The 26,346-nt window shown below is 41.3% G+C and overlaps 1 non-coding gene across 1 annotated transcript; it reads left to right on the top strand.

The window, feature by feature from the left end:
• The first annotated feature begins 3,056 nt into the window (after window positions 1–3,056).
• Window positions 3,057–3,132, top strand: Trnas-uga. The gene has a single exon. It is a non-coding gene; the product is annotated as a tRNA-Ser (tRNA).
• The last annotated feature ends 23,214 nt before the right edge of the window (window positions 3,133–26,346 follow it).

Here is a 26,346-nt window from a genome sequence, read left to right as displayed (position 1 = left end):
ATGTAACACTACTGATTCACCTTGCGTAATATTGGCCCATAATTTTTCTGTACAGTGGATCGCTAATTTCATTTGTGTCGCTCGTATTCCTTCCATCGTTCCTTGGTTTACTTTCAGTCCGCATTCTGTACTCATTCCCTCAACAGGTCCTTCGTGTCGTTCTCAATTTCACTGAGGATAGCAATGTCATCATTCATATCCTTTCACCTTGAAATTAATTATAGTTCTAGACAAGTCTTCTATGATGCACAGGTTGAGTTGTAGAGGGAGACACTGCACCCTTGCCATAAACCCTTTTCCATTCGAGAATTTTTGTCATGGTATGTAAAGATATTTCTGTTGGTGACTGAGGACGGTGTACTGAACGACATTACGTCATTATTTACATCATTTTCAGACTAACAATGATAGCTATTAGAGGTTGTATGTTATTAAGTTGGTTAGTACCTCCAAGTAAATGTCACAAGAACAAGCCATTAATGCTTATTTTCCCCTTGGCAGCAGGTCAGATACTGAAGTGTGGATGCGTGGACGCAAACGGTTATTCTATACTGACAAGTGCAGTCACAGTTATTTCATACTGACAGGTGTATTCCACTTAGTGATGCAGTACGATAATGCAGAAAACATCAAGTCGTACATTATGTGGCGTATTTATGGGGCGACTCTGGGACGCGGAAAAAGACAGCCAAGACACTGATGGGTGTACATATTAAGCTACCACGTATATCAACATCAGAATTTATACCCATTACGGTTTTCGACAAGGAAGAACACTAGTAAAACGCAATTTTTACCTTTTTTACAACTGACAGTTCAATCAAAGTTAGTTTGCGCCATGGTTCTGTCACACATTTACGAATGTTAGATCCAAAATGCATGTCTACAGCCTTAATATGCTGCTTTCTTCATACATTATTGTTTGAAGGTCTAATTATCACATACCTATAGAATTTTCCTTTCGGCTCCATTTAATATCCTCTTTACAAAAGTATAATAGTGTACATTCAGTTCCCTCTTTCACTGTCTAATCGAAGTAACCGTATAACTCTAGAAATAACTCTCTTCTCTACACAAAAAAGTCATCCACTGTTGCAAGGCGAAATCTGTCTTCTTTTTTCCCCATTATCTCCAGTTTCACTATTCATTTAAACCTACAAATGCTTTACTTGGAGAAGATCTGTAGACTGCTTTAAAAAGAACTTAGTTATGAGAGATGTTTACGATTAACAACAGTGTACATTTTAAAAAATTACACTGCAGGTTTGGAACAGCCTCAAAGTCAGTAAAATTATAGTGAAATAACTATTTTTTGCATTTTCTTAGGTTAAAATATTATTTGTTTCATGTAAAAATCCAAACAACCATACTGAGACGTTAGTTCCATCATAATTGGTCTACTTTGAAGCAGTTCCAAAAGTGTTATCTATTACCAAAAAAAATCGTATATGTAGTTGTCGACGCCTCATGAATACCTCTTGCAATTAAGTAGCAGATATTCTAACTTCAACAAGTTTGTATCGCCTCCCAAGACAAAGTTCTGAAGCATCAATTAAATATAAAAACTCACTATTGCCATGAATGACATACAGCCAGAAACGACTTTCTCACAGTGAAGTAGCTGTTATCTTAGTGCTCTTAGGTCCACTGTAATGAAATCAGTAACGGAAAAATTACTGTGGTTTTATGAAGTCTAGAAGTATTGACCTGTCGAAGACATAACGCTTATTCAACGTATAATGGTCAATAGTTTGCATACTGTAATTTTGATGCGATCATTAAAACGTGTAGGTATTGTGTATGAATTTGAGTAGTATGTTATACATGTTTCGTAAACACATTGCAGAAAGTGTCGAAGTGAAGAGCAAATTTTATTTCATAAAACTGTACACATGGGATCAGCCTTTATTGGTATTTTCAAACTTCGAATTTTATGTCCTCGAATTACACGCCCATATGGTTTCATTTAAGCACATTTGAAATGGCTTTATGGGCCATGTGATTCCTAATGGCTATTACTTAAAATTCAATTACACTCTTTACAACTGCAGCGAATGGGCATGTACGTACACACGTTTCCCCATGCCTGCTGTTCCTGTCAAAAATGACACTCAGTGTTGTGTATCGCGGGCCAGTCTATGCCCCAGGGGCTCTACTCTGCTGATCATAATTTGTATGGCGAATCCAGGTCAATTACTGTCGTAAATGTCGCCTAACTGCAGAATACTGAGATATGTAAATTAATCTGATGTAATACACTGTTCACGAAACTGAGGTCACATCCAAATTCAAAGTTTCGAAGAATATATTGTAGTTTCTCTTAAACAGTCGGCAGAAAACTTAATTGAAGACGTAATACGGTATTGCCGATCGGCTCTCATAACGGGAATGAAAACGATATTTTGCACTACGAATGACGGTGTGAGTGTTACGTAGTAAAGCTCAGTTTATTTCGATACAATGACTCTAGAAGTTCTCTCTGTATGAAGTAATAAACTACACTTTCCATTATTGCCTCTCATCATTCAAATGCGTACAGTCATATATCGTTTCAGTCTTCTGTTCTTTTGCTTTCAGCTGTGACGAAAGTAAATTTATTATAGCTGCAAATAATGGTTTTGAAACAACTTCGAAGAACGTACCTTGACTACTATCAAAAGTCGTGTCTTTCGCTTTCTTTTCGTAATGGTCTGTATAGTAATATGTTAGACATTATTCTTCATTGAATAATACTTCTCCTTTTCGTCTGTATTTATACTCCAAAATCCAGTGTATCACTGTAAACCGTGACTGATCTAAAAGTCTTGTGAAAAGACAGCTACGCATGTTACAGCCTTTATCACGAGTATTGATACGGAATTCCGATTTAAGCAAGTATCCCTTGAGATACACAACTACTTACAAGTTATTGGTGATTAGTCTCAAGGGAAGTTATTGTGATAGCTAACAGAGGTAACCAGAATGAGATTTTCACTCTGCAGCGGAGTGTGCGCTGATATGAAACTTCCTGGCAGATTAAAAGTGTGCGCCCGACCGAGACTCGAACTCGGGACCTTTGCCTTCGGTAGCTCAGTTGGAAGAGCACTTGCCCTTGAAAGGCAAAGGTCCCGAGTTCGAGTCTCGGTCGGGCACACACTTTTAATCTGCCGGGAAGTTTCATAACAGAGGTAAGTTATGTTCTTAACAATTACAGTGTTCAGACAAACTAACAACGACTATTCCACATTCATGTCAGTTACCCAGTAAGTTTTCTCGAGCATAATTAATTTTACTGTTTGGAGTCCACAGGTTTTCAATGCTATCAATTTTTAAGGTGGCACTTTTCTGTTTCCATCAAAAGTCAGGTTATAATTTTATAGTTGCAACCTATCAGAGACAAATAATTCGTGAGAGACAGTTAATATAAAGCGTCCCTTTTCACATTTACATCTAAATTTAACGCTTTGAACCATATAATCATAAAGTACAACCATTAATTCTGAAACTTGGCTACATCGACTCCTTGAAATGTCGTTTCATCTGTGAACAAAACTAAAGACACTGTCACAATGTTGGTAGCTGAACTATAAACCACCGGTCACCAAAGCGAGAGCGGAACGAATTACTGTGCTGTAGAAAACTAACAACTATTTTGTTTTGAATTTCGAAGTCTGAGAGGTCTTTTTTTTTATCTGACACACTTCAGTTCACAAAGGTGAACTGCGTGATGCAACAAAATAATACATCTGTTATTACAGGGTTTACTCTGTGTTGTAGGCTTAATAGCTTTCACTGACCACATCAATAATAATAGTAACAATAGTAATAAGTCAAAAAACTACTGCTGTTCAAAAATAATATAATCTTAAATGCCATTACGATAGCAGGCATAAGGCTAAATTTTAATTTCTTGTTGATGATTTACGGAGAAGTAAAATTAACGCGTTCAGACCGTAAGTAAAGAGCCAACAAAATGTTTTTAAGGTCTAGGTTCAAAGTATCGAGTCGCTTATACGTGCGAATTCAAGGGTAGTCGAAATCTTTGTGGTATCTGACCGATAGCGATACTGACATCGAGCTAATAAAAAAAATGTGCTGTAGAGGCGTGAAAACACAAAAACTGAAGATACCTGTCCATGTGCCAGAACGTGCTCCCAGAGTACTGAACATCTGGGCAATGACAATGATGGGAGCATCTTCAGGAAAAGACGCCATTATTTGAATGGTTCCCTTTCATCATCGATGAAAGTGATGATGTTTCGGATGTTGAGCAGCTACTGATATTTGTTCGCAGAACTGATCACAAATTCAAATTTTTTAGGAGTTTTTACAGCTATGCAGCACGAAAATAATGACTACAGCAGAAGATTTATTTCGCCACTTAGAAGAAGCGTTAGTATGAATGCAATTACCATGACTAAAATTGATAAGTTTTGCAACTAATGGAGGCACAAATATTAATAGATAAGACAAGGGTGTGGTAGGCAGAGAGGAAGCTAATCTCACAGAGCTGGGTAGCGATATCCCATTATTTTTCGATTGTACTGTCCATCAAGAACCGTTATGCTGCACAACATTTGCATGGAAAGAAGTACTGGACATTATGATATCCACTATAAAATTCTTCCGAAAGAATGGATTGATACACCATCAATTTCAACAGTTTCAGTCAGATATGGAACCAGATCACCGAGATGCCATGTACTATTCTGAAGTGAAATGGTCAAGTAGATCTGCAGACTGAAAATATTTTTTTGACTCAGAAAAGAAAACAACATAGTTATGACAGAAAAGGGCATATGTATTTCGGAACTCACAGATTCTCAATGGTCAACAGACTTCAGCATTTTGACAGATTTACCTACGCTGAATATGAGACTTCACAGGAAAATTTAGTATTTCGTATGCACACAGGCGTAAGGCATTCCAAATGAAAAAAGAGCTCTACATAAAACATATTGACGATAAAAAGCTGGAGCGTTTCACAAATGGCAATAAAGTTTTCGAGGAACATACAAATGCATTTTAATTCGTCAACGAAAGCAGTTCAAAGAGAGATTTTGTGACATCGAGAAGATTTCTGGTAAACTGAAGATTTTGCACACACTTTCTCCTGTGACATTGAGGACGTATCATGTTATTTATAAATGAATTTGATTGATGTTGAGCTTAATGACACACTAAAAATACTCCTTCTTTGAAATAAATTATCTCATTAAATTGTATGGCAGCCTGTCATCTAATTTTGAAGAACTGAAAAGGTTTTCCCAACAAATAATTACAGTTTTCGGCAGCACTAACTTAGTTTTATTTTGTCTCTATGTATCCCTCGCTTGCTAAAAGATTGCCGACCATCGCCGAAGGGTCTGGTACCGCACGCAGAACGTCCTGTATAGCTCGAAGCACATAAAGGCTCTCGAACTGCCTATCGAGCACGCTTAACGAGTGACATGAAATGCATCACAAGATAAGACGGTGATCATTGCGTTAAATGCATTCTTCAACAACCTGCAGAATGCGTTCCTTCAGGTCCAGGGTTCGAGCGATTTTGATCTACGTCGATCCACGGGATTTATGGCTCTAGGAATCTATTTTCAGCAGCTCGGTGATAAAAAGCACAGACGTTGTATGTCTACTGTCTGGAAAAGCATTTAAATACAACAGTTGTGTTCTGTGGTCATTATTATTCTCGTGGCCATGTGTAAGTACCATATCGATCTCGTTAAGAAATCAGTTTTCTTCTATGGTGAAACTGAACACTTACTTCGTAACTTATAGCAGGATACTACACAAACGAAACATGGAATGAATATGCATCTCATAACAACACATCGTCATCTAGGATACAGTGTGGTCTGGGAGATTAAACTGTCATTCCATTATAAAACAAAATTAATTTTAGTTACTGGTTCATTTTTAAGCCTGTAAAACTTTATTGACCTTTGCATGAGAATAGTAGATCTTCATAAGGCAATGGTATAACTCCTTAGCACATTAGATAATAAACTGTGAAGTAAAAACACATCGGATGTGTGAAATTTTTGCTGCTGCATTTGTTTGAATGGTTTGGCACCAGCAAATTTTCTTCGCCATCTGTTGTCCAATAGGAGTGACATTAACGTTATGCACCGCTTGCCTTGGCTGCTCTACAACCAAACTGCCGCAACGACAGCACAAAAATCTCCATTTTCACTTAGTAATTTTTTGTCCATTGTGCAAAAGAGTTTTATCAATTAAATTGTAACATAAGGATGTGGTATTATGACGTAAATAAATACCATAGTCACGTTTATTAAAAATCTAGTGACTGTTGATTCTTTATAGTATGATATTCAAATAGTGTGCAAGCAAACAGTGACTTCTTCTGAATCATTTTCTAGTCACATCAAAATTAATACAGTTCTTGTGGGCGACAGATTTCTACGAGACAAAACACACACACACACACACACACACACACACACACACGCACACACACACACACACACACACACACACAATGTACAGATATGGGGTGTAACAGGTATATCAGGATGGTGTACAGAACAACATTACATCGTTATTTAGATCATTTGCAGACTAATAATTATTGCCAATACAAGTAATATGTTTTTAGGTTGGTTCGTACTACCAATTACATGTGGCAAAAGAAAGCTATTGATGCTTATTTTTTCCCCGGGCAGCAAGGCAGGTATTGAAGTGTGGGAATTTGCATACAAAACGTTTAGTCTATACAGACAGGCGTAGTCCAGGATTGTGCAGAAAACATCAGGTCATAAATTTTGTGACATGTTTGTGGGAAGACTGTTCGATGCAGGAAAAAACAATCAAAGCACTGATGTACATACATATTAATGTACCACATATAAAAATATCCGCACCTATATCTGTTACAGCCTGTATACGCAAGTTTTTGACAAGTTCCTCCGGAGTTTTAGAACACAATTGCACAAAACTACAAGACTTTCAGATAATGGGACCAATCATCGGATAAGACAACTCTCCACAAATCATAATTCTCGCCAAGGTGTAGTTGCACAAGAGGGCAGGTGTGTCAGAATATGTAGACAATTTATCTGATCTGTATTGTAGCATCAAATGAGTTAGATCCTGCAGACAGACAATAACATATTTCCAAAGTGGGCTGGTCTCACGCCTTCCTGGGCTATTCGTATTAGCGACTTCAGTGCACTGCAAGAACACACAGAAATTTGCCACATCACACATGGTGTCCACACTGAGCTCGTATAGTATGAGATAATAACTGGAGAAAACGCCTATCAACTGATATATAATTTCTGTACGCAGTTTCTGCTTGTAGTTTTCGCCCAGTCGTCTTCTGAAAAGTTGCACATACTTATGAATAATGTAACACACTTTCGAACTTATCGATACATGCATTCCTAATGTACCATCATACATGCTCACTAAGCAAACATTTACAAACGCCTTGACTAAACAGGAATTAAAACTAATTTTGTTATAACAACAAGAATAACCCAGTTAACCAAAGCACTCATTGTATCCACAGTGAAGATGTCTTGTTGTGCTCGCATGTATACTGATGAAAGTGTTACTCTTGTGTTGCAGTCAAGAGTTGGTGATCCGTTTAAGACATCATAATACTCATTTCGTAAATATGTTGATGTGACATTTATAGTCATTTATAGCAATACGATAGCTAATGGGCGTAAGTCTGTATCAAGGAGGTGATCGTTCAGTCATTGCTGTTCTGAACAACTACGTCGGTGCAAGAGTGCCCCTGGCACCAGAACCGCAGTGTCAAGGTAGAGCAGTGTGCTTACTAAGCAAGAAAAACGAATTCCACGGCTCTTTGGGAAGATCCAGTTAGAATCGCGTGGCACGTCATGGGCCAAAGTAGACGAAAGTTATTCATGACCAGGGAGTCTCCAGGCTACTGAAGAAGATTTAGGTATCAGCACGTCGCCATAACATGTGATTCATCTCATTCATAAAGGGTGCTTCACAGGAAATTTCATGTTTCTGTATGTGCTTCAACGTATGCATGTTCGCTTGCTGCAGCAGAACTGTGGACACAAACTGCCAATCCAATGTTAACAACTTCAGTAATACAACTTCAGTATTGTAACTACCTGACGTTGTCAGGAAGAGAGCGATCTCTACACTAAGGGGACAAAGGACGTGGGATAGCGAATGCACCTACACAGACAGCAACAGTATCGCAGCCACAAGATATAAAAGGTCAGGGCATTGACGGAGCTGTCATTTGTACTGCGGTGAGCCATGTGGAAAGATTTCCGAGCCCAGATCGTCCGATATGAATCCCGTAGAAAATTTATGGGACATAATCGGGAGGTCAGTTCGAGTACTAAATCCTGCACCGGCAGCACTTATGGACGACTTCAAAGGCAGCAGGGTCCAATATTTGTGCAGGGGACTACCAACGACTTATTGAGTCCATGCCACGCCGAGCTGCTACATTATGCCCCACAAAAGGAGGTCCAACACGATATTAGGAGGTATTCTATGTTTTTTTTATCGCTTCAGTGTATGTCAGTGTGAAAAAGCTTCCGAAATAGAAGTTTTATTGCCCAGATTGAAGTTATAACATATTCTGATTACTGGTTTCTGCAAAGTTGTATTACCATCTTCAGATCATCGAATGCGTAGATTATAAAGCCGCTATGTGTAGCACATTGCCATCTGGCCACTGGAAAATGGATATAAAGACACGGAAAATACACTCCCATGCGACACTAAGAGCACTAAAACAAAACTCATAGCTGTATAAGCAAGGCACAGAGTACATCAGCAGTACAGAGCCAGTTATCAACATAGAGACATCTGATAGCAGTGTATGCTCTCTGTCTGATGTATTTGTTACCTGAGAGGATTACTGATGCAGTTACGGTTTTATTTTTGTGTACTCACGTTTGCATGGGAGTGTCTTTTGAATGAGTTTACTTCCATGATTCCAATGGCCAGATAGTGATGTGCCACACGTAGTGGTTTCATAATTTACGCATAAAATGATCTGAAGGTGGTAATATAACTTTGTTTTCACATATGATACCAGTACTGTAATCATTCCCAGTAAACATACAGAAATGGAAGAAATGGTGAACAGTCTCAGAACTATCATTGACTGGTTTTCTGCGAATGGTGTTACTCTGAATTTCACAAAGACATATCATATTCAGTTCTGCACTTCTAGGGGTTCTACACCAGTGATAAGTGTAATACATGGGATGAATTAATACATAGGGCGGAAACTTCAAAATTCTTAGGTGTCCATATTCATGAGTATTTAAATTGGAAAAAAAGAACACATTTTGGAACTCCTAAAACAATTTACTTCAGTCACATTTGCACTTAGAATCATAGCAAATTTTGGGGAGACAGAAATCAGTAACTTGACATATTTTGTTTATTTTCATTCAGTAATGACATATGGAATAAATTTCTGTGGTAATTCGTCTTTAAGCAAGGTCTTCGTTCCCCAAAATCGTGCTGTACGAATAATATGTGGTGCTCACCCGCGATCATCTTGTAGACATCTGTTTAAGGAGTTGGGCATTCTGAATATTGCTTCACAGTATATTTATTTCCCATCAAGTTTGTTGCAAATAATCTACTACAGTTCAAAAGGAACAATGGTGCAAACAATTCCAATACTAGGAGAAAGATTGACACTCATTGCTCAACACTAATGTTGTCTTTAGCACAGAAAGGGGTGCACAACGCTGCAACAAAAATTTTTGACCACTTACCCAGTGATATAAAATGTCTAACAGACAGCAAGGTAAAATTTTGAAAGCAAATTGAAAAAGGTTTCTCCTTGACAACTCCTTCTAATCCGTAGAACAGTTGCTTTGTCTGTAACGTGTAAAAGGTGGTGGGTAGGAATTGCTATCTCAAACTGTATATCTTGTTTTCATTTCGAAAAAAAAAAAGATTATATGTTGATGTTTAGAGTACAAATAGATGTATGTACAAATTGATTTGCAATATGAATGTAAAACGACTCGTTCCAGATAATGACGATTTATCGTGCAAAATAATCCATGGAACATGGAAGTAACTAGCTAACTACACTACTGGCCATTAAAATTGCTACACCACGAAGACGACGTGCTACTGACGCGAAATTTAACCGACAGGAAGAAGATGCTGTGATATGCAAATTATTAGCTTTTCAGAGCTTTCACACAAGGCTGGCCCCGGTGGCGACACCTACAACGTGCTGACATGAGGAAAGTTTCCAACCGATTTCTCATACACAAACAGCAGTTGACTGGCGTTGCCTGGTGAAACGTTGTTGTCATGCCTCGTGTATGGATGAGAAATGCGTACCATCACGTTGCCGACTTTGATAAAGGTCGGATTGTAGCCTATCGCGATTGCGAAGATCGAATGGCTGTTAGCAGAATATGGAATCGGTTGGTTCAGGAGGGTAATACCGAACGCCGTGCTAGATCGTATCACTAGCGGTCGAGATGACAGGCATCTTATCCGCATGGCTGTAACGGATCGTGCAGCCACGTCTCGATCCCTGAGTCAACAGATGGGGACGTTTGCAAGACAACAACCAACTGCACGAACAGTTCGACGACGTTTGCAGCATCATGGACTATCAGCTCGGGGACCATGGCTGCGGTTACCCTTGACGCTTCATTACAACCAGGAGCGCCTGCGATGGTGTACTCAACAACGAACCTGGGTTCACGAATGGCAAAAAGTCAGTTTTACGGATGAATCCAGGTTCTGTTTACAGCATCATGATGGTCGCATCCGTGTTTGGCGACATCGCGGTGAACACACATTGGAAGCGTGTATTCGTCATCGCCACACTGGCGTATCACCCGGCGTAATCGTATGGGGTGCCATTGGTTACACGTCTCGGTCACCTCTTGTTCGCATTGACGGCACTTTGAACAGTGGACGTTACATTTCAGGTGTGTTACGACCCGTGGCTGTACCCTTCATTCGATCCCTGCGAAACCCTACATTTCAGCAGGATAATGCACGACCGCATGTTGCAGGTCCTGTACGGGCCTTTCTAGATACAGAAAATGTTCGACTGCTGCCCTGGCCTGCATATTCTCCAGATCTCTTACCAATTGAAAACGTCTGGTCAATGGTGGCCGAGCAACTGGCTCGTCACAATACGCGTCACTACTCTTGATGAACTGTGGTATCGTGTTGAAGCTGCATGGGCAGCTGTACCTGTACACGCCATCCAAGCTCTGTTTGACTCAATGCCCAGGCGTATCAAGGCCGTTATTACGCCCAGAGGTGATTGTTCTGGCTACAGATTTCTCAGGATCTATGCACCCAAATTGTGTGAAAATGTAATCACATGTCAGTTCTAGTATAATGTATCTGCCCAATGAATACCCGTTTATCATGTACATTTCTTCTTGGTGTAGCAATTTTAATGGCCAGTAGTGTAGTAATTGGAATATGTATCACTGTGGTCTGGGCAACAAAACTTCTTTTTTGGAAACTTTTTAAGGCAACTTCCGTTTTGTTTACAAGGTGAAGCAACATTTATGAGGGATGAAATTGACAGTATTATTGCTTTGCCTTATAAACTGGCGAATAAAATGAGGTACTGAAAGGAAGTCAGCGTGATTTGTCATTTAGCTTTTCCACTTCTTCTAATCAGGAGATGTCGAGAAACAGAGGGAAAACGTAAGGCGTGGAACGTGGTGACTGAATAGCGAGGTGGAGAGGTGGCGGTCGTTGAAGGATTTGCGAGAAATCTTATGAGCGCGAGCGACGGCCTGTGAGCCGGTCTGGGCTGGGTTAGGAGGGGGGGGGGGGGGGCGTGTTTTTGCAACGTCGCGTCTCCTGCAATAAGCCCGCGGCGGCGCCGCCCCCACCCCTGCGCGCCGCGCCTACCCCTACGTCTGCTTCCGTCGCCGCCGCCGCTGATGGACATTTTCCGGCTCAGTGGGCCGCCAGCGACGCCTCGACACGGATTTCCCGTTAACCTCTCGCCATCTAGACGTCGAAGGCGCTGTCCAATTTTTCACTTTCTACGCCGGTGGAGAGAGGGTTTTAATTTTTTTTTCCATCCTCTGAAACCTGCAACTGGTTTACAGAAGCAATATCGCGAGACTTTGGTAACGCACCCGTGAAAAGAATATTGATCTGGGAAATTGCGCTTTTAATAACTCGTTCACAGCTTCAAAGGCGAGAAACGTGCAAAAACTTGTCGTTGATTTGAGAGATTCGTGTAGCTCGGCCTGCGCCACATCTTTAATTAAGTCATTAGTATTTCTTGCTCCCAGTTTCTTATTTTTAAGGTAAAGCTTCAATTACAGGCGTTTCTATATCAACCGCAACTGTTCTTAACTCACTAACAAAGGAAATAAATTTCCCAAATAAATCTGTGGTAGTTGCGGATTTCTTTTCTAATTACGTTTGGATCACTTAAAATATTTCATTATTTATAACGACGTTTTGGCTATTGGTATCATCAGATCACATCTAAGAAAATTCTAAACAATATTCAGTACCAGTTTTTATTGAAATCCGCAGTGAGCATTTGTCATAATTTTTAAGAATTAATCTGACGATGGCAACGCCAAAACATCAATATAAATAAAGAAATGTATTACACTATGGCTGCTACGGTCGCAGGTTCGATTCCTGCCTCGGGCATGGATGTGTGTGATGTCCTTAGGTTAGTTAGGTTTAATTACTTCTAAGTTCTAGGGGACTGATGACCACAGCAGTTGAGTCCCATAGTGCTCAGAGCCATTTGAACCATATTACACTATGTAGACATCTGTATTTACAAAAATATTCTTAACTCATTACAACTTCTCTTTCTAAATGGATACGTATTCAGGAACAGAGAGGATTGAAATCTTTTACTGGATATTTTCATTAAACTTTGACGTTGGTACCAGAAATAATTTAAGGCAAACAACTGGTTCATTCAGCAAACATGTGTATTGTTTTACGTGTACACTCACATTATATTTTACAACAAACATACGCTATAGTGACATTTCTAAACTCACCTAACATATTAAGTCATAAATAGTCCACCTCGTAGATACTGACTGTAACTGAAATCCAACGCTCTTTGAACTGTGAATGTTCTTCATAAGACTAGAAATGTATTTCTGAATGCAAAGTTATATGTGGCCACTGTTGCTGAAGCTAAACTGTACATTAATATTGTTTGTCATTTAAAGAATAATCATTATTCAACCATCGCAATTCAATTTCATTTTGTTTCTTAAATTGGCATATTTCTTGTAATTATCTATAGCACTTACCCATGTTTATGTCTTTATCTGCTAAATGCGACGATTGTCATCCGACCTTGCAACAAAGTTCAGTGCAGTGCAGTTCAAAGTATACACTGACATAACGTAGTTTCGTCGTTTTAAGTCTGGAAAGACCTACAAAACAGCCAATGGAGTTTTGTAGCAGACATCAGAAATGCGTACCATTTAAAATACTTAAAGTAATTAGGCGATAGATGGTCCATTACGAGCCAAAGTAAAATTCAGCTATCAAAGAAGAGAATTAATTATTCCGATTTATGTCAGCAACAGCGAGGAACTATTAAACAAGGAAAAATTCTCGCAAATATTAAACAACAGATGTGAGACACATTTCGCTAGCTACCGTGCACGATACAGGGATTTTCTACATATGCTTATCACAGATTTTGCCGATATTTAAGATACTGGATAAATAATGAAATGAACAGTAATTAATGTTCAGAAACCAGCTGTTTCCGAGTAAAAGCAACAAACTTCTAAAGCGAGGTACTGCATTCTCTCACGCGTGCTGGACACCATCAAATATGTAATTCCGAAAGCTTTCGTGGCCTTTGTCCTGAAGTTGAAATCTTATGGGTTATTAGGCCGCATCATATTTCTACTAAAATGATCGACGTTTCGACCACTCCGCTGGAATCTTCCTCAGGATCTTATGGTGCCCACCACTGCTAGAACACTGTCAGAGACGGGTGTCGCGTCCTCTTATAAAGGGGAGTTTTCTCGCGTTCGTGCTGGAGAAATGATAGTATTGGTTGAAATTCATATGGCTACCATTGGTGGGCCATAGTCATAGGCTAACATTCCCACTCTGATGCAGAAGAGGGGGCATTGTTGGCTAATCGTCTGTGGATGCCATTGGCGGCCCATCGTCATTGGCTAGAGAGACACAATGCCACAATTACACTGTAAAAGGGGTATTGGTTGAAATTCCTGCTACTACTTGGTTCAAATGGCTCTGAGCACTATGGGACTTAACATCTGAGGTCATTAGTCCCCTAGAACGTAGAACTACTCAAACCTGATTAACCTAAGGACATCACACACATCCATGCCCGAGACAGGAATGGAACCTGTGACCGTAGCGGTCGCGCGGTTCCAGACTGAAACGCCTGGAACCGCTCGGCCACACCGGCCGGCCTGCTACTACTATTGGTTGGTAGTCATCATTGGCTAGATTCGAAACGGGCAGAGCAAGAGAGGGGGAATATTTACCCAAAATATTATTGTCCGCCGAGGTGACTTGCAGTGCGTTGTTTAAGTCGGTGGCCGAGCGGTTCTAGGCGCTTCAGTCTGGAAACGCGAGACCGCTACGGTCGCAGGTTCGAATCCTGCCTCGGGCATGGATGTATGTGATGTCCTTAGGTTAGTTAGGTTTAAGTAGTTCTAAGTTCTAGGGGACTGATGACCTCAGATGTTAAGTCCCGTAGTGCTTAGAGGCATTTGAATCATTTGTTTAAGTCGCTCGCACACCGCGGCCGCGTATTCATTTCCTTGATGGCGGGGAGCCACGATGCCGGAAGCCTACTGCCGTCATCTCTATTGAAATTACATGCATTCTTGGAAATTTCAAACGCTTCTCGGACTTTCCTTCTATAAATGTTTGTTTCCTAAGCCAGTACACGTACGTTATTGAAATCGATGTCAGAGCCACAGTTCTCATGATGTTCCGCTACTGCCGATTTTGCGCTTTGTTTTAGCCGCATGTGCCGTTCGTGTTCCTTATGGGGTGTAGGACGTCAAACGGGTCGACTTGGAGCAGGAGAGGCACCACAGGACATTTTATTTTCTACTGTCTATAATTTTAAAAATAAATTCATAAAACTTTGTCAGAATGACCAAGAAGGATTCGGGATTCACACTCATAGCAGTTGATGTTCAAAAACATAACAAAATAATTTTTTTTACATGTGAAATTTCGTCATTTTTTCACTTACTATTAGCTGCATCTGTTGGTATAGGTACATTTTTCTTCACAGGTAACAGAGACTCTTTGATGAATTTTGCACTACATACAAACCATACTTACGGGTGTATGAAACACTAGAATTTTCCAAATCTATTAAAAACTGTGGTAAAAATTGAGATAATTAACTACAAAATTTGATTTCTTTCTAAACATAAAGTTAAAAACGTAACAGCTCATTCATTTTTCATAAATTAAATAGATTCTAGAGTGTCAGACACCTGTAATTATGGTTTTTAAGCTGTGCAAAATTTATCGATCAGTCTCTCTTACTTATGAAGAAAAGTGTACCTATAGCAACAAATGCAGTCAATAGTAAGTGAAAAAGTGGTGAAATTTCACATGTAAAAAAATTATTTTGTTATGTTTTTGAACTTCCGCTGCTACGAGTATGAATCCTGAATCCTTCCTGGTCATGCTGACAAAGTTTTATGAATTTACTTGCAAAAGTATAGACAGTGAAAATTAAAATGTCCTGTGGTGCCTCTCCTGCTCCAAGTCGGCCCGTTTGACCTCCTACCCCCCTTAATGCGTTCCTTAACAGTTCTTCCCGTTTCACCTATACACACTTGATAGACACATGTCACTTGATAGACGCCTGCATTACAGGAAATACCTGGAAGTGGGCAGTATTCTACTTCGGAACAGAACAGCTCTTCTGGCGTCTGTCGACGCTGTTTCATGGTAGAGGTGCGGCGGTGGCGCCTCGCAACTACGGAAGGCACCGCTTCTTCGTGGCATCTCATTGACGCCTCCTGCTACGGCTTTGCTGTGCAGTATCTCAGCGGTGGACGACACTTCTTGCGCCGCTCCTCGGTACTCGACGACACCGCAGCCTTCATCAAACACAGTCTCTCCTTTATCACCCATGCATGTTTCGGTGAAGTTTCATCATCCTCAGTAGGTTAATTTTGTTCCTATAGTAGTCTGTTATCTGCAGGTTCATTTGCTAGCCCTTACCTTGCACATAGCTATAAAACGTGAGAAAACAATGAACTTCGGCACCAAAGACCTGGGATTAACTGCAGCCAGCAAATCCATCACATTACATTGCCAGCACTCACAAGTTCGATTTGTGGAGTACTTGTGCTATACCTACTGGGGTCAGACTGTTTTTCGTGGATCCCAAACGTACATAGCTCCACAAGCCCCTTCCCTTTTTCTCTCTCTTCCCATTTCCCTCCCTCCTCGTCCTCTTCTCCTCGATCCCTACCTTTCCTCCACTCCCACTGTCTACCTCTTGTAACCACTCGTTACATATATGGTCTTTCTTGAAACTAAAATTTATTCGAAATGGCCATGAACAATTCCCATACTTCGTACAAAATCACAAATTCCCGTTTTAAAGTAAAGAGAATTAAATAAAAGAATAATAAGAGCCAACAGAATAGGGTATTAAATGCACTGTAGCAAAGGTCTTCATTCAAAGGGTTTCTAACGAACGTCCGTGTTGTTTCACAACCGCTATACAAACCTAACGCACGTACTGTTAACGTCTTCAGCGTCTGGGAGTCTTTAGCACCTGGGAGTCTTTGTGTCTTGTGATTCGAGTGTCCCGGGAGTTATCGTTTTGTAGCGTAATCTCCACCGCACACCCTTTTTACTTTATATGCAGTTTATATGGCATAATATTTTAATTAATTTTATATTGCTTATTGTTGGGATCACGACAGATAAAATACGATTTTCACCATTAGTTTCTGCAGTTGAAAACGTTTTAACTCTATACACTTTGACCTATTATGTGGGGATACGCACAATACTGAAAGATTTCCTGCTGTGGACGTACGATATTTAATTTGCAAACTATTTTTATATAACACTGATCTAGCTTGTTAGATATGGAACATGGTATCATTACTGTAAGTAATTATGGAATAAAAAATGCCCTTCACTACTTTCATCTCTTGAATGCACAGAAAATTACTCTTATTACCTGTACAAAAGTGACAGTATGTTATGTTCCCTAAACGTAAAAGCTCATAAATTCATGCGCCACGGCGCGATATGGTTAACTTCATTGGAAGCCGGGCTAATTACAAGTAAAACTCCGTTCGTTTAATTGATTGACAAAGGTACGAAAACTGATAGAACTGAGATAACACTAAGATCCAGTGAACATCTCAATCGATAATAGGTCGATATCTCTAATTCCAATTTAAGAACTTCACTTGTTGCCGAAGTTACTATCCAAACATCGCGTCGCAAATTGACTTTCCTTTAAAGATCCTTTTTTGACATTTACTATCGGGCTTAAGTGTGAATATTCATAGTAGGGAACCATATGAAAGAAACTGTGTTAATAAAAACCGAGGTAAGGAAAAACTGTAGTGTCCTACGATTTCGAACAGAGTATCACGAGAAGTGAACTGTGTATTGTATTATCTCTGGACAATGACAATAATAATAATAAAAAAACTTTATGCTACATAAAAATTAAAGGGAATAATTTTCAACGGACAAAACATTGTGCTTTATGAAATGAATCCTATGACTTTTGAAGGAACTAATTCGGTGTATATGTGCTACACAAATCAAAGATATCAATTAGTTTTGAAAAGAGAAGAGACCGCCTAGTAACTGTTCGTGAGCATCTTTGGCGGCAAGCGATAGCAATAATTTGAATCTAAACTTGTTAAAAAAAGAGTCTGACTCAAATTAGCGGACATAAGCAACAAATATTGACTGCAATAGCAGTGTTGTGGCGTCTTTCACGTATCTCGACGATGTGAAGAATACTGAATGGGTGTACAAAAAGGACATTACACGTTCGCTGTTCGTGGAAGTGCCAGAAGGCAGCAATAGAAGGCATCACACTCTCTCTCTGTTCACAAGAACGCTCTAATCCACGCCCACAGTCCTGTCGCCCCTCTTCAATTTATTAGACCGCAAATTAGCTCGCGGTTCCGTACGGTCTGCGCTGAAACCACGGTCGTCGCCACTATTCCTCCACGGCGAACGTTTCACTCCGAGAGAGTCGGCAGCTGGCGGCGCTGGAATTCCGAGATGGGGCTAATAGACGGCTCATGAACTCAGGCCGGCGCGCGACGATGCAGCGCCGCCCCGCTCCTTTTGTCGCCATTTCACGGCAGAACAATCGCCTGAAGCATCCTTTCATAAACTGGTAAATTGTGTCGTAATGACGACGCCACATTGTGCCGCCAAGTGCCCTTCATTAGGGGATGGAACGGGGACGGCGAATACCTTCGGGCTCCTTTTTAAAGAGGAGCTACTGACAACCCGCGGCCTATTTCCAGAAATTGTGTCACTTCTGCTATTCTGCCGCGGTATTACTCCTACGTCAACGTCCACCCTCTGAAAAATTACTGCAAAACGCGTTCTATGGAGTACTTTTTATTCTCGCCCTCTTTTGGCGGATGAAGCGAGGAGAAATGATTGCACATAAGGCGACAGGCAAGCTAGTACTTTATATTCACTGGGGGTTAAACGGAGTATAGTAAACCCAGTCTGGAAAACTGACTCTCAGATTTTTTTTGCACGTTTTTGAGAGAAGCTGTATGTACCTGAATATTATGTTTTCCTTTTCTGTAGCATTTCTGTCACTCTTCCATTGCAGCCAAATAAATCAGTGACCAATCGTCTTGTCGTTCTCCATACGCAGTCCGCGTCCTTTGATTGTCACACCCGATATGGACCCTACATATTTGAGTAGTATTCTGGTATAGTGATTTGCGAGCGAATTCCTTTGTTAAAGTTCGACCAGCTGCTGTCCCACGTCCACAATGGATCATCATATATACTGGTCAGTTCATGGTGCTAAAAACAGGTAATAACGTCAGACAGCGAACCATTATTGTTTTTTTACTGCAGCGCCATATTAAAGCTACATTTATAGCACGCATGTTTTTAGCTTTGGTTGATAACAATAAAGAAATTAATTCCTGTGCGTACTATAACTCGCTAATGAGTTAGGAGATCTAATTTTTGGAAAAACTCCATTTACAAAGACGAAATTTGAACGAGACTTTTAAAACGATTATTTCTGGCACTAACTTATAACGTGTGGCAGAAACCTGCTAAAAGAAATTACAATTTTGCAGCTGTTTTATAACACATATTCTCATCAATTCTTGTTGATGTTCATTAAACTGCTCTTTTCTCAAAAAAATGGACCAAACTATGATTGTAACAGAACAAAAGCAATGTCTCCGCAATAACCTATCTTCCAGGACTGCTAGTTCTGCAAGTTCCGCACAAGAGTTTCTGTGTAGGTTGGAAGGTAGGAGACGAGGTTCTGGCAGAATTGAGGCTGTAAGGACGGGTCGTGAGTCGTGCTTGGGTTGCTCAGATGGTAGAGCACTTGCCCGAGAAAGGCAAAGTTCCCGAGTTCGAGTCTCGGTCCGGCACACAGTTTTAATCTTCCAGGAAGTTTCACAACAGTATAACATTGCTGATCCCTTGCTGATTCCATTCATAGAATTCCATCCTTGCGAAATTGTGTTGAAATCACTTTAATACGCCACCCCATATTTTACTGCCATGAGTTGAAGACCTGCAGCAACTAGTGACCATAATGGGATAACAGGTGACATATGGGCCAAGTCCCAAATTGCATCATATATGAACAAAGGAAGTTATTGCAATAATATTCATTGAAGTAAATGACTGTTTTGAAAAATAACGTTTTTTCAGCTAATACTGGAAGACAACAGATCATGACCTACACATAAGCCCACAACTATAACCCATATGTATCACTTGAATTACTGTTACTAAAATAAAAATTTGAATTTTAATTCCGCCATAGTTCCGGAAATCTAACAGCAGCTTTGGGAACGATACGAAAATGCCTTTAAGTGAGGTACATTGTTCAGAGATTCCCTTTGAAATTTCATAAAAAACTACACTCACTTTATTTTTACAAGACTACAGACAACTTTCACGATGTAGTGGTGAATTCAGGTATGATTGATTCCACATTATGTACATTACAGCAGATTTAATATGTAACAGAAAAGTATTTGTAATTTAACATTGATATAGATAAAGATAATGCTAGACTTCAGATAGCTTATTTCCATAATTATAAATATATTTGTACTTGGTCTTGTGACATCACATAGTTTAAGCTGGTTGAGAGACTATCGTATTTAAATACCTTTGTGTAGTCACTTGAGAGTGAGTTGATATTGTGGTAGGTCGATAGACCTGCATTACTTGTAATTTTTTCGATGTTCAACACATGCAGATCAGGAACAGTGTATAAACGTGGTCGTTGTCAATCATATGCTGCTTCTAACAGTTGTTTAGAAAATTAAATGCTGAAGTTTAAAAACATGTTTTATACATCAACATAGGTATAAAACCTGACAGTGCAAGTAAACTTCGGCAACAGAGACCTGGAATTAATAGCAGCCATCAAACAAACCACGTTACATTTACGAGGGTTGGTGAAGAATTTGTGCTGTACTGAGTTGGGGGTTAGACTTTTCTTATGGATCATAAACATAGGTCTCTCTCTCTCTGTCTCTCTCTCTCTCTCTCTCTCTCTCTCTCTCTCTCTCTCTCTCTCTCTCTCTCTCTCTATTTAACTTCTCCCTATTCCTATCACCCTCCCCCTTTACCTCTCCGCCATTCTCACTGTCTACATCTCCCTGTGGATCGCTTTTCGCACGAACACTCTAATACATGCTCAGTTCACTATGATTAAACAGAAAAATAATTCAAGTGGTACCACGACGGATCGGGTCTTTATGCTGTCATCTTGATGATCTTCCTGTTTAATCATAGTGAAGTCAATTTCGTACTGGTATCGAGACCATGGCCTGTTATACGTGGATCTGTAAACATTTTATCACTCTGATCGTTTTCAGTTTATCCAGCATGAAGCTGAACTGCATATCCATCTCATTGCATATCCGTTTCCTCCCTGTGAAGAAGGTCACTACTGTCGAAACCGGTAAAAATCCAAACATTTTTATAAAAAGCGTGTGTGTATGTGTGTGTGTATATGTATGTTCCACATCTCTTCCGAAACCCCTATATCGATTTCAATCAAACTTGGTACACATTTCGCTTACCGTCACGCAACAATCGCCTCCGGGGTAAGAACCACTAAGAACCACGTGCCTATCATACTTCAAGAGATATGATGACGTCATGCGTGGAAAACTGCCGCATCATGAATGACGTACAAATGTATTTTTCTGTGTTTTTAACTCTATTAGCAATATATTTCGCAGACACTTTCCACATACGCCGCTAAATGCACATGCGAAATTATATAATAGTACCACATATGGTTCAGCTGATATGAAGTCGTAAGCACAGAGATGCGTGAAAACTGCTGCATCATGCATGAAGTTTTAATACATTTATTCTTTGCTACTAAGACATACCTACAATCACCTCAACTTAACGAAATCCCTGACACCTAGTAGCACTCTTCACAGCTTTCAACTGCGAAGCTCAAACAGCCGTAGGCGAAAACAATTGCAGTCTATAAAGTTATGAAGAGGAATTGCCATAGAGACAATTACAAGATCGCCTTGCAGACACGCGAAGCCTCTGCGTGCAGCGTACAGAAACTGTCCGGGATGATTACACTACAAACAAAGGTCAGTGTTTCTTTTCGTTTCTAATAGAAAACTGGTGAAATGAATACCCGGGAAATAACGGGTTTGTCAGCTAGTACATAATAAATTTGCGCAGATTATTGCAAATATGCAATTCCTCAAATTCCTGACGGCTGCATCGAGTCACCTCATTGGACTGATAAAGTAAGAATAATGAAATCAATGTAAGTAACAGTTCACTGACCATGTTGGTCACTAAAACAATAACAAGCCTGAGTGGAGAAAACAATGAACTAAGACTAAATAATAATTCATTCAATCTCTCCGGCACGGACGTAAGCACAGAGATGCGTGAGAAACTGCTGCATCATGAATGAAGTTTTAATACATTTATTCTTTACTACTAAGACACACCTACAGTCACCTCAACTTAACGAAATCCCTGACACCTAGTAGCACTCTTGACAGCTTCAACTGCGAAGCGCAAACAGCCGTAGGCGAAAACAATTGCAGTCTATAAAGTTATGAAGAGGAATTGCCATAGAGACATTTACAAGATCGCGTTGCAGACACGCGAAGCCTCTGCGTGCAGCGTACAGAAACTGTACGCTGTGTTTCCTTCCACTGAAAATTTCTCTGTTGCTCAAAGCAGAACCCAACACACACAATATCAAATACACCCACATCATAAACAAACGAATATCAGATTGCATCCAAAAACCACAACTCAAATAACAGACGACCGAAAAACATTCAACGATAGTTGGCAACATTATATACAGTGAAAATGAAGTATTCAACGAAAATGTGCTCAAGAACACTGTAAACCGGACACGCTCGTGTACACACAACTAAGCACAACTCCATAATAACACATATAGAATATGATCATATATATTATTTCTGAAGTAAACATCTTTTTTCCTCTACACACAGTAATCGTAAAAGGCTGACTGAGGCGCCATTAGAAAGGATTTTTTTAACAGGTTTCTGATATTGCAAGCCGATTTTGCACTGAAACTTACTATTTGCGGTAAATTTTAACGTAAAGGAGACGTTTAACTATCTGCGGCAAAAGCTTAATACCTATATTTTATAAAGATAATTTATTAATGCCCACTGCGAGACTCTTTTTACTTATCATCGTATTAAAATGCCTTTTTATTTGTTTTAAAGTTGTTATTAACTGTGTAATCTGCGTACAGCATTATCATAGATTATAAACGCGACCATGTGGTAGTCCATCATCTCTGCCTGTCGTAGAAGTTTCTAAATGAATGTACTTTCCGAAATGAGAAACAAATTTGACACTTGCCTTGAAGAGTGTTTTATGTGTTACTACAGCCTAACGTGCTTATTACTGTAACTGAAGATGTAGGTTATGTGGCCCTACCAACAGGCCCTGATTTCTATCGGTCGTACAAACTGGGCAAACGTGCCGAATAGAAAACACATTTTTGGACACATGGAAACATATAGACCAGGACAGTATTGTTTCACAAGTACCCTTATCACAAAAAAAAGTTCAAATGTGTGAGAAATCTTAAGGGACTTAACTGCTAAGGTCATCAGTCCCTAAGCTTACACACTACTTAACCTAAATTATCTTAAAGAAAACACACACACCCATGCCCGAGGGAGGACTCGAACCTCCGCCGGGACCAGCAGCACAGTCCATGACTGCAGCGCCGTAGACCGCTCGGCTAATCCCGCGAGGCCAACAACTACACTTATTCCAAATGCTATCATTGTTCTAAACTATAAAAGTGCGAAAATTCCTCATAGATCCACTGGCGGGATCACAAAATCGTAAACAGAAGCAAATAGTAATTTAAGGTTAGGAAATGTTGCTTCTTAACTAACAATAAGATAATAACGAGAAACTCTAATACAGTAACATATCTGCGAACGTTATAATCCCTCTCCGTCCGAACAGCCTTGAAGGCCCAACTGTACTGGCCGATGGCCGACCGCCGTGTCATCCTCAGGGCATGGGCGACACTCGATGCGGATACGGTGAGTCATGTGGGCAGCACACTGATCTCAGGACCGTCGTCAGTTTTTGGGCCGGAGCCGCTACCCAATCAGGGGCCGCACGAGGGCTGAGTGCACCCCGCTTGCCAACAGCGCTCGGCACACCCAGACGGTCACCCGTCCAAATGGTAGCTAAGTCCGACAGTGCTTGCCCCCAGGGGCTCAGCATTCCTTTGCTGGGTACGGGCTTGGCGACCCCAGGGTTCCTGAGCTGGGGACTGGTCAGCGCCGCCAGTCCCCTGTCACCGTAACCTCTGAGCATACTTCAGCGACCACCGTGCGGCGCGGCGGTGGAACGTTGTGTGTCTCAGGGAATGGGGATCTTGGCTTGACCGCCCGGATCGCGAGGATGGAATAAACCTCTATAAAAACCCCTCAATCTCAAGGTGTGCTGCGCGCTGATGAGATGCATGGCTGTTGAGGTGGAACAGTCGATAGCGGGCGACCTCTGGGGAACCTGCCGCACCTCAGTTGTATAAGGCTTACCTAGGCATGCGGGGCTCTGTCTAGGTGGACTTTTAGTTCCCTAGCTGCTCGTGGGACCGCGATGGATCCTTCGAAATCCTCTTTTCTTCCTCCCAGCGGAAAGGGTGGGCCGCTGGAAGGTTCTAACACCCAGTCTCTTAAGAGGGCCCGTGCAGTCAGTCCCCCTGACTCCGGCGCTTCTTTAACAGGTCCAGTCTTACGTAACAGAATGCATTCTGGTAATCCAAATGTTTTTCTCATTGTGAAACGGAAGGAGGGTAGTTTTGAGAAGGTTTCGCCCTTCTATATACAAAAGGGTCTGGAGGGCATCTGTGGCTCCTTAAAATCAGTGAAGCGTTTGCGTGATGGGACCTTGCTCGTGGAAACTTCCACTTCCAAGCAAGCCACTAACCTGCAAGCTGCTACATGCCTTGGGGAGTATGCCATAGACACTGAACTGCACAGCACCTTGAATTATAGCAAAGGTGTGGTGACATGCCGGGATCTAGTTGATATTCCCAAGGAAGAACTGCAACGTGAGTGGGCTCCAGAAGGTATCGTTGACGTCCAACACATCATGAAGAGGGTTGATGGCACTCTTGTCAAATCCGACTCCTTTATTCTAACCTTTAGTAGCACAAAACTTCCTGAACATGTTAAAGCTGGCTTCCTTCGCCTTAGTGTGAGGCCTTATTTCCCGGCCCCGATGCGCTGTTTCAAATGCCAGCGTTTTGGGCATACCACCCTCGGCTGTAAAGGCGAAGCGACTTGTGGAAACTGTGGTCAGGCTGCTCATGAAGGAGTTGGTTGCTCGTCTCTGGCTAAATGTATTAATTGCTCTGCGAACCACCCTGTTTGGAGTCGGGACTGGCGCATATTTTTAGAGGAACGCAAGGTCCAGGAAATAAAAACGACCAAGCGTATCCCCTATGGTGAGGCCAAGAAGATTTATAAGTCGATGCAACCTCCCACATTTGCTACATCTTTTGCATCCCTGGTCCAGAAGCCTATTCCAAAAGTTGATGCCTCGACGCAGACTGAGGTGGTGAGTGTTGGCACTAACACCTGCAGCTGTCAGTGCACTTGCACCGCAGCCGGTGTTTCAGAGCCAGTAGCCCCTACTCGAACGGCAGACAAGGGTACAGTGGCGAACTTGGTCCAGCCCCTCGCGCCTCCAACAGCTGAGGTTGTCCCCAAGCCCAGTGCGCCAATTACCACTCCCACATCAGCTCCCTCAAAGTCCACCAAACCACAGAAAGCTACTGTACAGCAGCAACAGCGGGTCAAATCCCATGGTAAACCATCTGACCATGCGGATGTTGTTTTACGCGAGGCTTCATCTGACTCTTCACCAGAGTTGATGGAATACGATGCATGTGTGGGGCACTCATCTCGTCACACGCCTGCCCCTCCACCTGCTGCGGTCTCCCCGCCCCGTTGGAGAGACAGGATGAAGGTGCTACCCCCAACATAGATGGCTCCCATACTCCAGTGGAACTTGCAAGGGTTCAGGACACATGTGGAGGAACTTCGTCTACTTTCTCAGGGTAGACCACTGTGTCTCTGTCTCCAGGAGACGTATTTCCATCCATCGTACTCCCCTGAGATACGAGGCTATACACTCCACAAAAAGGACGACCTGCGTGGAGAGAGAGCTAGAGGAGGCGTAGGTATTTTCGTCAGGACAGACTACCTCTCCTCGCCTCTCTCACTTACGACGACTCTACAGGCTGTCGCTGTGTCCGTGCACGTGCGTCATCCATTGACTGCATGTTCACATTACTTGCCCCCACATGATGCTCTTGATGAAGCGGCCCTCACCGACCTTCTTACACAGCTCCCCCAGCCATTCATTATTTGTGGTGATTTTAATGCCCACAATGTGCTTTGGGGCTCTGCAATTACCTGCCCCAGGGGTAGAGCAATTGAGCGGCTTCTCCTGTCATCCTGTGCCTACTTGCTCAATGGAGGACAGAGTACTCATTTCTGCACGGCGACTGGGTCGTTCTCAGCCATTGATCTCTCGCTTTGCTCTCCAGCTCTTGCCGCCAGTGCTCACTGGGAAGTGGTCGCTGACTTG

The sequence above is a fragment of the Schistocerca americana genome, chromosome 5 (assembly GCF_021461395.2).
Source record: "Schistocerca americana isolate TAMUIC-IGC-003095 chromosome 5, iqSchAmer2.1, whole genome shotgun sequence".
Taxonomy (NCBI): Eukaryota; Metazoa; Arthropoda; class Insecta; order Orthoptera; family Acrididae; genus Schistocerca; species Schistocerca americana.
Note: the sequence above shows the minus strand (reverse complement) of the source record. Positions and strands in the feature narration are given on the sequence as shown.